The 13381-nt window shown below is 45.1% G+C and overlaps 2 long non-coding RNA genes across 14 annotated transcripts in view; one reads left to right on the forward strand and one right to left on the reverse strand.

The window, feature by feature from the left end:
• Window positions 1-13381, forward strand: part of LOC110261422 — a 164324-nt gene that overhangs the window by 143597 nt on the left and 7346 nt on the right. Inside the window, exon 3 of one of the 2 annotated variants that reach the window (XR_002345503.1) lies at window positions 12805-12963. This is a non-coding gene — a long non-coding RNA (uncharacterized LOC110261422). Of the gene's footprint in view, window positions 1-12804; window positions 13233-13381 lie in introns of those variants that run through there. The other variant, XR_002345502.1, reaches the window with a different exon arrangement.
• The window catches only part of ELAVL4, a 144808-nt gene that overhangs the window by 17783 nt on the left and 113644 nt on the right, over window positions 1-13381 (reverse strand). For all 12 annotated transcript variants that reach the window (XR_002345501.1, XR_002345497.1, XR_002345499.1 and 9 more), the window contains exon 3: window positions 10394-10497. This is a non-coding gene — a long non-coding RNA (ELAV like RNA binding protein 4). The remainder of the gene's footprint in view (window positions 1-10393; window positions 10498-13381) is intronic.

Raw genomic sequence — 13381 nt, forward strand, 5'->3', positions numbered from 1 at the left:
CAACCTCTCATCTCCTGCAAACCCTTCTAGGCACCCTATGCCTCAGTTCAAACCAAATGCCTCTGTTCTTGGTATCCGTTCATCATCATGGCAAAATACACTCCAGTCCAAGCTTCTAGGCCCAGCCTGAATGCCACCTCCTCCACGAAGCCCAAGCTCTCTCCTTGGACTCTACAGATGATACACATTTCGGTGGCAACCACTATTGCACCCTGCTCCCCATCACAGTCATCTGTGCTAACACCTCATCTGCCAAATAGTCTGATTATTCTGGTGGTCTCTGAAGACCCTCTGTGGCATCTAGTCTCCAAACCTTACATAGGGCAGGAGCTCAAAAAAGATCTCTGAATTGAAACAAAAATGTATAATATAGTGTACGGAGGGCATTTTAGCTCCTTTCCCAGGAGCTGATTCTGAGGTGGAGAAGGATAGAGGGAATCATCTATTTGAAGTATATCCAGAAAATGTCATGAAAGTATTTGCACACAGTAGGCAGGATTAATATTTCTTTCTTTCTTTTTTTCTTTTGTCTTTTTGCCATTTCTTGGGCCGCTACCGCGGCATATGGAGGTTCCCAGGCTAGGGTCGAATTGGAGCCATAGCCATCAGCCTACGCCAGAGCCACAGCAATGCAGGATCCGAGCCGCATCTGCAACCTACACCACAGCTCACAGCAACGCCAGATCCTCAACTCACTGAGCGAGGCCAGGGACTGAACCCACAACCTCATGGTTCCTAGTTGGATTCGTTAACTACTATGCCACAACGGGAACTCCAGGATAAATATTTCTTTTAAAAAATGCTGTGGTGATAGAACTTATGTCCCTTACAATTTCTTTTTAAAAGTCCCTCTAGGAGTTCCCCGTGGCCTAGCAGTTAAGGATTTGGCATTGTCACTGCTGTGGTTTGGGTTTGATCCCAGGCCTGGGAACTTCTGCATGCTGTGTGCATGGCCAAAAAAAAAAAAAAGAAAAGTCCATCTAATTATCAAGGGGGATTGCTTGGTATATGGACCTCGCTGTCTATCTGTTGGCCCCCAGAAGGCAGAGATGTGTTGAAGGTTTTGTGGCCTGATTAGTGGAAGAGTTGGTCTCAGACAAGGATCTAAGACATTCAGTCTCCTCACAAAACTGCAACTCCTAACTGAGTTTAGGAGTTTACAAAAGACTGGTAAGACTTCTGTGGTCACTTGGAAGCTCCATAATACTTTGCACTATACAAAGCCTCTGTATATGCTTTCCAAGGCATGTACAGACTCAGACTCATTCTTTACTTCCTTATGTATCTCTCAAACATGTAGATGGGAGAAAGGTTTCCCCTCTCCCCACGTAATTTTTACCCTATTCACTGCCATCTTCATTCTGGGGAGCATTACTCGAGCAATCCATTATAAGCTAGGATTACCTATAAGCGAGACATTATTAGTTCCATTTTCCAGATGACAAACTCTGGCTCAGTGAGTACTTGCCCAAGGTAACCACAGCTGAACTAAACAAGGCTGGATACGATTCCGAATTTTGGGATGTTTTCACTATGCCAGGCTAATGTGGACAGTGAAATAAAAGCCACATACTTGGCATAAACTGCTACCTTCCCTGGAAAGTTACCAAGCTGGAAAGATCACGCTATAATATTTTATTAGTTAGACTGTCAGAGCTGAAAGGAACCATTCTACAGATGAGGAAATAAGTCCAGAGAAATAAACTAAATTGTCCAAGTTCATCCTGGTAGTTTTTGATGGAGCTGGAGCTGACTCTTCATCTTATCTCAGAGCTCTTTGAATGGACAACAGGGAGAGGAATGTGGCTCTAGGATCTTTGACAAACCAGCTGATTTGCCCTGGGGCTTCATGGAAACCATGGAGAAGTGACTCTTTTTTTTTTTTTTTTTTTGCTTTTTAGGGCTGCACCCAAGGCATATGGAAGTTCCTAGGCTAGTGGTTGAAACAGAGCTACAGCTGCCGGCCTATGCCACAGCCTCAGCAACACCAGATCCCAGCTGCATCTGTGACCTATACCACAGCTCATGGCAACGCCAGATCCTTAACCCACTGAGCGAGGCCAGGGATCAAACCTGCAACCTCATGATTCCTAGTCAGATTCGTTTCCGCTGCGCCACGACAGGAACTCCGAGAAGTGATCCTTTATTCCCCAGGGCCACTGATGTTCTAGGCCAGCGCTGTCCAACAGAACTTTCTGGGATCAAGAAAACCTAGATCTGTGCCGCCCAACATGGTAGCCACCAGCTACACATGGGTCCTGAGCACGTGAAACATGCCTAGTGTGACTAAGGAACTAAATTTTTCTTTCATTTTAATTAATTAATTTATTATTATTATTATTCTTTTTTGGTCTTTTTAGGGCCACATCTGTAGCATATGGAGGTTCCCAGGGTAGGGATTGAATCAGAGCTGTAGCTGCTGGCCTACACCACAGCCGTAGTAGCAACATGGGATCCAGCCACGTCTGCATCTACACCACAGCTCACGGCAATGCCAGATCCACTGTGTGAGGCCAGGGATCGAACCTGCGTCCTCATGGATGCTAGTCAGATTCATTTCTGCTGACCCACAGTGGGAACTCCTCTTTCATTTTAATTTAAATTCAAATATAAATAACCATTTGTGGCTAGTAGCTATGATACTGGACAAAACAGTTCAAGGCCCAGGAACAACATAAAGTTATAGCATCTCAGAGCCAGAGGGACCTTTAGGATCAGTTAGTCAGACTCCAGCCTGGCAAAGGACACCCTTCCATATCACCCTAATGACTCTGTTTGAATGTCTCTGACAACCAGGGACTCACTACCATCCAAGGCAAATAACAGACACACAAGTTCTCTTCCCGCATTCTTGACATATAGGATTGCGCTTCACAGGCACTGCAGTCTTTTTCTCTAGACAATGGAAAAGCAACTGCTGTGGGGTGAATATGTGAGTGCAGCACCGTCTGGCTATCTTCCTCATTTGCCCCTGGACAACCCTTAGTGTGTTTTCAAAATGCAGAGCTGAGAATGGTTCTAAGACACTGGGGATGTGTTGACCAGAGTGAACAAGAAAGGACCACTCTTTTCTGGGGTCTGGAGCCCACCGTTCGGCTAAGAAAGCTGAGCTGTGCTGAATTTTTTTAGAGCAGCTCGTATCATGCTACAGGATTCTTTTACACTTGTAGATAGCTAAAGCCCTCAAGCCTCATTCTACACTCTTCTGAAAACCTACATGTCCTTGTAACCTGTACCTGTCCAATTTTCTTTTATTATTATTATTATTATTATTATTGCTTTTTAGGGCCATACCCGTGGCTTATGGAAGTTCCCAGGCTAGGGGCTGAATTGGAGCAACAGCTGCTGGTCCACACCACATCCACAGCAACGTGGGATCCAAGCCACATCTTCGATCTGCACCACAGCCCACAGCAACGCCAGATCCTGGACCCACCAAGTGACGCCAGGGGTCGAACCAGCATCCTCATGGATATTAGTCGGGTTTGTTTCTGCTGTGCCACAAGGGGAACTCCCTGTGCAATTTTCTTTTGTAACCCAGACATAGGACCTGTGGATGACCTTTAAGATACAGGGAACATATCAGCCTCACTGGGCAGAGGATAGGGGAACTGTATTTCCATCTCTCAAACTCCTACACCTGTATCTGAATTGATTCACTCAGGAAGTTAACGGGGCACTGGGAAGCAAAGCAGCCAAATGGAATCTTGCACAGCAGAGAAAGGAGTCCCTGGTACAGCGAGGGAAGCGGGTCTCCTCTTTCCCCTGGCCTTGCCATGTGCCCGCTCTTCGTTCCTTCCCCTGGCCTTGCCATGTGCCCTCTCTTCGTTCCTTGGGGATTTGGTGATCCAGCTGCCCCTCCTGACCTTGGCCGGGGAGCACTCCCACACTGGCTCTGACTACAGACACAATGGGGGAAGGAGAGAAAAATGCCTTTTTATTATTAACAAGACTGGGGGAGGTAGTCTATCATTTCTGGGTGGGGTGATATCCATCAGCAAAAAATGATCTGCTAACTCTCCGGGAAGCATTAAGAGCAGTGATAGGAGAAATAATTGCTTATGCCGAGTGCAAAGAAAAGATGCCTCAGCGGAATGGAGGCCTTTAGCAAGGCAGGTGATTGCGGGTGGAGGGAGGGAGGCGAGGCTCCCCGACGACCTCTGGCAAGAGGAAGAAGCGGGAGGGGCAAACTGGAACCTGCAAAACTCAAGTGTGGAAAGATCCCCTGGAGGCACCAGTAGTGCTATTAGAAGAAGAAAGCGAAAATGGAGAAATGGCTAAGCAGCATCAGATCACCCAGAGGCTGAAATAAAGGAGCTGTCTTCCTTCCCCAGGAAGGGAGGTTTTTTTCGCTTCCCTCACACACCTTCCCCTCCTCTAGTCCTGCTCCCTCTGGAACCAGGCTGTGGCCTCGTGATAAAGCTTCTTTCTTACACTCTCACCCCCTCTCCTGACCGAGTGCCAACCCTCCTGGGTTCAGTCAGAGTGGCAGGAACAGCCTTTTTGTCCCCTCATCCAGACCTAATCCTGAAGTCACTCTCCCCTCCAGCTTGCACAAGAGCTGTGCTCTGGGGATGCTTTTTTTAAAAGTCATGTTTTTATAATTTGAGTAATAGCTTAATGCAAGTATTAGGAAAAGAAAAGCCTCAAAATCATTTGTAAATGTAATACAATAAGAAAAGGAAGGAAATACATAAAAATGTTAACAGCATTGAGTTGGAAATGGCTAGCATTGCCTTCATTCTATGATAATGTATTTTCCGAAATATTTATAAATCAGCATGTCTTGCTTTTAAAATGAGTAAAAAAGCTCCTAATAGAGCTGATGAAAACCAGTGTCCAATGCTGACAGAAACCTATCACAAAAGCCTGCAAGCCGCTGGTTTCATTCGTCAAACACCCTGAGAGACACACCACTGCCAGATGAACCTTCTTGGAACTTTATTTTGACCAGATCCCTCACCTGCTCAAACCATATACAACTCCCTACTCCCCTCTCCTCAGTTCCTTGATCCAGTGGGGACTCCGGCAGCCCTGGGGCCGCCCCCATTTCACTGCATTAGAGGTGCTCCTTTTCATGTCCCAGAGATTAGCTGCCAGAGGCAAAACAGTGAATGCTTCTCTAATCCTGCCCCTTAAACTCAGGTTAATCCCAACAGGCTCCCACTACTCTGAAAGGTTTAGGATTCCAAATCCTCAAGTTCCATTTTGGATCACTTTTTACTGAAGGCTTTCACTACAACCTGTGTATCAATCCAAACCTTTGGTAAATCGCATCCCTCTTTTGAAGATACTACAGAACCATCTGCTTTTCTTTGTTCTCAATTAATACAGCCCAGAGCTGGACCACTGCAACTGCATTCAACGGAGTGCTTCTTAGCAAGAGGCTGGAATTATAGTGTAAATTCAGAAGCTGCTCACAGGGAACTTTACCCAATGGTCTGTGATGTTCTATATGGGAAAAGAATCTGAAAAAGAATGGATGTGTGCACATATATAACCGAATCACTCTGTTGTACAGCAGAAATGATCACAGCTTTGTAAGTCAACTGTACTTCAATAAGACTTTAAAAAATGAAAAAAAAAACAATAAAAAGAATAAAACAATTTCAGAAGCTGCTCTGGTAAAGCCCATGGAGAGGTTCAGGACTGGGACATCCAGTGTAGAGTTGAGGAATACCAGGAATCATTTTCCAGAATCCACAGCCATTTTGCCCAGTGCTCTCAGACTCTAAAGACAAGCCGGTTAAAAAAAAAAAGGCTAAACAGTACTCTCAAAGCCCTGTACAGGGCAAATTATCTCCACTGGGTTTAGGGTTGAAATGCTGAGAAATGAGCCAGTTTGGGGTCTTTGGCGGGCTAGTCAGTGTAAGCCCCTGATCCACCCCCATGCGTCTCTGACTCATGTGGATGGGAGAATCTCCATGGCACCGCCACTTCTGGGTCACTGAAATCCTAGGACCTGGCACGGGGCCTAGAAGGCAGGGGTCTGAGAAGAAACTATCTGAAGTCAGGTCTGTCTCCAGACAGAAGCCGGGAACCACAAGTTTGTTTACAGAAGAACCTGGAGGAGCCATGTGATTCATTTGTTTGTTTTGTATATCTCCTTCCCAGGCCGGGGAGTAGAACCCGTGTGTGTGGAGCCAAATGTACACCCAGAGAATGCATGTGCTGCTGAGCAAGCAGGCAGTGTGCTGTTCTAACACTGTGACCTATTGCCAGAGTTATTTTTAAAACATGTTTTTCTTACTCCAAATCTTACTTACTGTGTGATCCTGGATAAGTCTCCTAGCCACCTAGGGGCCATTTCCTCCTTAAAGGAGAGAGTGACTATTTTAAGAATTAGAGCTGATGTGTGTAAAGTCCTAGGGACGCTTCAGTGTTATTAAGCCTGCAAAGGGGTTAGAATACTGTTGGACACAGCAAATATTCAATACAAGGTATCACTGCTATTATTATTATTTCAAGTTCAAACTCCCATATTAAGTAGCTCCTCTTCTAGAAGAATCTTTCACAGAACCTTTGGATGCTAACTTGGCTCAACTGCTGGCCACTTGTGTGCCCTTGGACAAGTCACTTCTTCTCTGAGCCTGATCTCCAGGAGGGGTAGGAACCTGGCCACTTTCTACCACTAAAGAAACAATCCAAAGGACAGTTCTTCTGCAGTCCATGTTTGCAAACATGTCCTAGATGGATCCAAGGGGGTCTCTATAATGCACGCTTCCAAGGAAGATACTTGTTGTTTTTGCTTGTTTTTGTTTTTGTTTTTTCCCCAGGTAGGGAGTTATCCACAGTCATCCGTACTACTTAGATGGGCTTACTTAACAAAACATCCTCTTTCTCTGGTTTGAGATAGAGCTGCGTAGATGCTGTCTATGCCAAGACTGTATTTTCCTTGAGGACAGAGGCCTGGCCTTGCCCTGCACGTGTCCTCAGTATCTGCACACAGTCACAGCGCATCTCCCTTAATAACGGGGGAACGAATATTTGTTAACAGAGAGCCATCATTTGTGGGCACCTTCGACTGGCAGCCTAATAATGAATCATTCACTTCCAGTAAGCAAAACAGTATTTGTGTATCTAAATTTGAGTTCAGAGACTGCAAACCTCCTATCCACAGGTCGTTTTCTTTTTTCTTTTTTGGCTTGCTTACATAACGCTTTAAACATTTTTGAGTTGGCTTTCAACCTTTACAAATTGGGAGATTTCGCATTAAAAAAAATCTTTAAAATTTTTGGTTTCTGTTGAATATTTGGGAGATCTGACAATAATCTGGGCTTAAATGCTCAGCAGTGGCTGAAGACAGCTGCCCATTTCTGTGCCCTCCAGCTCACCATCGTCTCCTCTACTCCCTCAGGGCTTTCCAGAACCATCCCCGAATCTCGCTGTTAATCATCAACCCTCAAAGCTTAGGCATTAACTCGCAGTTTTCCTGCATCTAAGTTGTACATTACATATAAAGTCGTGTGTTTTGCACGAAGCACTCTGAAGGAGGGCCGGACTTGACCAAAGTCTGCAAACATGTACTAGATGATTCTGAGGATATCTCTAATGTACACGTCCAAAGAAAATACTTGTTTTTTCCCCGATCGGCAAGTTATCTCTTACTTCATGGGAGTCAGAGCAAAGAGATAAATCTCATGTACTTATAAAAGCAAACTGAAGCGGAAGAAGTAAATAATGGCCTGAAAGGCAGAAAAGCAATTTTAAAAAAATTAATAAATGATGAGACTATTAACAGCACATGAAAAGGGTTTTTTTTTTTTTTTCCTTCCCTTTAATATGATTTTTACCTTAAACACTGTGTCCCTTTAGGTAAGGGAAGAAAAGTTAATAAAGGAACCTATCACTCAAACTTAATTTTTAGTATGGCAAATAAACTGCTTTAATGAAAGGGCTGGAATCCCCAGGTTTGCACATTAAATTTTCATTTATCGTAGAGAATGGAAATTATCGATTCGACCGTGGCATCCTGCATTTTGAATCCTACAGTGCCTCGGAAACCCACTTACTGCTGGGTGCAAATGTGTTGGCAGCATTTTGATGCAGGGTGAGCACAGGGTGGCTGAGGGGGTGGGGAAAGGGATTTTGAGAAGGGAAGGAGGCAGATTGGCTCTTCACAGAAGGAAAATAATCAGTATTCCTTGTCTTGAAGATTCTCTGAGACAAAGCCCTGCTTCTGTGGCATCATGGGCCAGGAGGTGCATTCTGAGATCAGAAAAGCCAGGTCCACTTGGCCTTTTGGGAATCCCCACGGCTTCATGAAATACATTATTTTCATTTTATTTTTTTTCTTTTGGGGCTGCACCCTGGAAGTTCCCAGGCTAGGGGTTGAATCGGAGCTGCAGCTGCCAGCCTACGCCACAGCCACAGCCACAGCAATGCCAGATCCAAGTCACATCTGCAACCTACACCACAGCTCATGGCAATGCTAGATCCTTAGCGCACTGATCGAGGCCAGGGATCAAACCCAAATCCTCACCGATACTAGTCAGGTTTTTAACCCACTGAGCCACAACAGGAACTCCCAACACTTTACTTATTAAAAAAGCAGAATGAATGGCTGATGATTTGATCCTAAGCTCTTGGGGACGTTTGGGTTTTAAGAAAACTATATGAATAGCACCTTTCGCAGTTCAAGTTCAGGGTGTTCATCAAAGGAAGAGTAAATGCCTGACATTCTAATGCTGAACTGGATAGCACAGAACAATCAACCGAACCCACAAACACAGCCCTCAACCTGGTGTGGCCTCAACAAAGAGTTGGGTGACAAGAGCCTCTCATATCAAAGCATAAAAATAGGTATTTTTTCCCTTTGAAAGAAATGAACCTTCCTACCTCTCAGAGGACTACCCCATAATCAAACAACTCTTGATTATTTCCCCTTAGAGAACTCACAGGGACTGATTCTAAGCTGAGACTGAGACAACCAGAATCAAGCCCATTTGGGGGTCTTTGTGAAGCACAGACTGTATGAGATCAGGAAAGCCATCATCTTTAGAAACAAGCCAAACCAAACTGCGAAAGTGGAGCTGCTTCAAAGAAAGGAGAAAAGGAAGGAAGAAAGATGGAAGAAGAGGGGGAAGAAAGAAAAAGAGAAAGAAAGAGAGGAAGGAAAAGAAAAAGTAGAAAAGAGAGAGAAAGAGAGACGCGACATAATATTCCGAAAAGAAAAGGTCTCTGTTTTGTTTTGTTTCTGTTTTGATGCCTCTCAGCTAAGATTATCTTAACACCAGCGGTCTCCTGTCAGTCTAGATGTTGGAAAAGTAACTCTGTGAAACTCAAAAGTTCTGGTTTTGTATTTTCAGATGCTAAGAGCTGGTGCCATCTATAGATTTCCATTCTGGGAGAGGTTTCTCTTTTGTCCTACTTTGCGTCAGACCTGCTGTCGTGAGGATAAGGGCGCCCAGGAGACACCTCCCCGTGGTTTAATAGGCTATGAAGGATGGGACTCATTAACTGGCTGGCAGCTGCCCCCAAACAGGATGCTGCCTGGAGGTGGGGAAAGAAGGGGAAGGGAGACGGGGAGGAGGCAGGCTCCATCCAGGAGACCACCACTGGCTCTCGAGGGGTCGGTGGGGGCGGGGAGCAAACCGCAGCACCTCCTGAAGGAGCCCCACAAGGTAAAGTCTGAACAGGGAGAGTGACAATCCAGCCACAGACACCTCCCTCCGGAGGAGCAGCCTCCGGGTGCTGTTTCTCTTTTTCGACTTAAAACAATCCCTCATGAGATATTATCAGATGGTCTGATTATTTTTGGGTTGCTAGAAGGTTACTTTTGCTGACGTTCTTTTACTATGGTCGCATCAAGGTTATAGTACCTGCCCCAATTATGCCAGTGTGTTTATTTATGACTGATTTTTCTTTTTTGAGTTTTGGTTAGGAGGGTCCTCTTCACCTTTAGGTAAAGCCAAGCTGCTCAGCCTGGCATGAGAGGCCCCTGCCCACCTCGCATCCTTACCTTTTCATTGTCTCCCCACTCAAACTTAGGCCATAGCGTTCTGTATGTCGTTCCCCACTTGTTTATAGACATTTGCACAGCTTTGCATGTGCTGTTCCCTCTGCCTGGAACAGCTTCCTTGCCTCAGCTAATTCCCTTGGTTCTGCTCAGATCAGCTCTGCAGGCTCGGGATCACAGGCCTTCCTGCTGGAGGTAGTCACCCCTGCCCCTGGATTGGAGGGCCTGCAGCGTGTGGTCCCCCTCCCTCCCCTCAGCCCTCATCTCATTCTTCTGTAGTGCTCTGCATCCCTCACTTAGTACCATGGATGGTAAATGTCCCTTGAATAAATAAAGAAGCCACTACCGGCCCCCTCATAGCCTGGGTTTTTTAGATCAAAGGGGCGACGTTTAACCAGTGCCTCCCGCATAAGGAGCTAGCATATAACCTCTTACCTTTATGGTTTTGGTCTGGAGTCTGAGTCCATTTAAAGTGTTGATGGCTTTCTCTGCATCCTTTGGGTCAATATAGTTAACGAATCCATACCCTAAACTCTGTCCTGTGGAAACATTTTTTAAAAGAGAGAGAGAGAGAGCTCAGTATCTTTATAGAGGTAACACTTCCCTTTGCAGTGCATCAAAACCGTCTAGTATATGGTTCCTTTTACACCGGGGTGTACTCCCAGGTTGAGAAGTTTCGAGTTCCTCCATCTCTCATGGCGGGCGGTCTCTCAGCTCACAGGAGCTGCCCCCACCGGGAATGGGTAAGCGGCCCCTGCACATCCACACCATATACACACAAGTGTCCCCTTAATTGGGAAGAGGTGGGGCAGAGTAGCAGGCAAGAGCAAGTGTGGTTTCTTAGAAGAGATCTGGAGGCCTGGGGCTTCTCCCATCCGCTGTGTGACTTGGGAGAGAACTCATTTGATCTCCTGTTTTCTTCCCATGTTTCTCCTCTGGAGATAACAGCACTTGCTGCAGACAGGTTGGAGAGGGTTAACGAGCTGTCATATATTAAATGCCTACCTAGAGCATAGTAGCTGCTCAACGAAAGACAGCAATGCTACGCTCAGTCCTGTAAAATTGGGGCAAGGGCTGGATGCAGGAGCTGTGTCTGCTGCCTCAGTCATGCCCGCCACTCCCACACTCAGAGGACTGTAGCCAGATCTGAGCAGCAAAGACTGGGGACATTTATAAAAGTGAAGGCATGGCCAGAATTTAAAGTAGTTGCTACAAGTCATTCATTGCTTTCATCATACCCCCCAGCCTGAGAACAAGAAAAAAGCAGGGTTCTATAGGAAAGTATTCGGGAGCTCCTATCACAAAGGAGAGAGTGCAAACACATTCTGCAAAGAAGATTTAGCTACTTTAGGTGGAGATGGCATCAACTTGTCTGGAAAGAGAGGTAGCAAGTGACAGGGCTCCCCCCTAAGCGAAATAAAAATAATGTGCTTGCGATCGTGCCACTGATTATAAATAGTCCATCAGCTCTGCCATGTGTCATCAGCCAGAAATATCATTAGGAGACTTTACATTTTCTGACATACCCTTTAAGAAACACAGAGCTTAGGGTGGCTGCAAAACCAGCTTGAACTTCCCAGGCAATGTTATTGATTTGTGGGCGGCAGCAGAGCCGAAGGGGAGGCAAATGACAGGACGTCACATGTCGGCAAGACTGATTACATAAAGCTCTCTTGGGAGTACTGGGGCCAGGGCTGGGAGACAATACAGCAAAAAGCCTGCCATGTCCTGGTGACAGGAGCCCATTTCAGCAGCCAAAAAAATCTTTCCAACAGCTTCTGTTTTGCTGGTAAATGTCTGTGTTTGTGTTGGTTGTAGGAGGGAACCTGGGAAACAAGTTGGGTTCCAGATCAGAAAACGGGTGACTTTGTTATCCTTTATATAAGGTGGAAATAACGAGAATCATGAGGAAACTCCGTTGCATTTTTGTCCCCCAAATGACAGTACATTAGGATATTCCTTTCTGTTTTGCAATAACAGGGTTAAAATGGGAAATACAGGGGCAAACTTAGCCAGATATATTCTTCACCCGCCAGAATTAGTAACCCAAGAAGGGGGAGAGAATGAAGAGCACATGTAGCTACTAGGGCCCTTCTCTTTCCATTTCACCCTATTACAGTGTGAGGGAGTGGTGTTTGTGTGTGTGTGTCTGCATGTGTGTGCATGCACACACGCGCGCGCGCGCGCACACACACACACACACACACACACACACAGGAGAGTAAGACAGAGAGAGAGGTGTGTGTGAATTACAAGACCCTGTCCCATGTACCGAGAAAATTTCTGCAAACCCAAAAATACATGAGACTAATTCATTGGTTTAAAAATATCATTTACCCTAAATTCAGCTCCACCTCATGACGCCTAACTAAACTCACCTAATTAAATCTATTTTCAACGTGCAAATGTATCAGTCCTATTTACCTTGTATATAAGAGAAGCCTTAAAAATTACTTTAAAATGTTCTAACAATTAGTTCTTTTAAACAGGCACACACACTAAGTTGAGGGGTTTTAAAAGGCATTTTTAAAGCAATAAACTCCATGGTAAACCTTATGTATGGAGCTCTAGGAAACAGGTTAAACGGTCAGTCTATCCAACTACATTTAATTTTATAAAATTTAAATTAAAGATGAGAAATATAGACAAAACATTCACCCCCTAACTGCAAGCAATCTGTGATTCGTTGTACTGGTGGAATACATGTGGAAGAATTTCTCGTGCTTACCAGTGGTGTGTGTGCCCTGATACACCATCTTTCTTTCTAATTCTTCATATATTTATGGAAATCGTAACTATGTAGAGTGGCTCTGATTTTTATATTCTATATGTAATCTTTATTTTAGACCTTTGCTTCAGGAGGAAGGAAAGCACTCAGATCCTAGGAAGGTTCTGAAGGTCAAGTGAAGGAAGGACTCCTGCCCAGCAAGATATGTCCTATCTGTCCACTCGCCTGGCCCCAAGCCACCATCACCTTCGTACCTGACTGCAATTAGCACAACTGGGTGAGCATCACCTGCTATCGGTTTAGAGAGAGACTGAATTTAACATCAAGAATTAGGGTGCTTTGGGGAAAACTAAAAACTAGACGAACATCATTTCAGAAAGAAAGGGGAAAAAAGATCGGAGACTCTCCTTGATATAAAATAATGAACTGCAAGAGTTCCCATTGTGGCTCAGTGGTAATGAACCTGAAAAGAATTCATGAGGATGTGGGTTCAATCCCTAGCCTCACTCAGTATCCGGTATTGCTGTGAGTAAACACGGCTCAGATCCTGCATTGCTGTGGCTGTGGCTGTGGTCAGCAGCTACAGCTCCAATTCTACCCTTAGCCTGGGAACTTCCATATGCCGCAGGTGCAGCCTTTAAAAAAAAAAAAAAGGGGGGGACTGAAAACTCTAAAACAGGACACTGCACTGAATA

This window comes from Sus scrofa, chromosome 6 (genome assembly GCF_000003025.6).
Source record: "Sus scrofa isolate TJ Tabasco breed Duroc chromosome 6, Sscrofa11.1, whole genome shotgun sequence".
NCBI lineage: Eukaryota > Metazoa > Chordata > Mammalia > Artiodactyla > Suidae > Sus > Sus scrofa.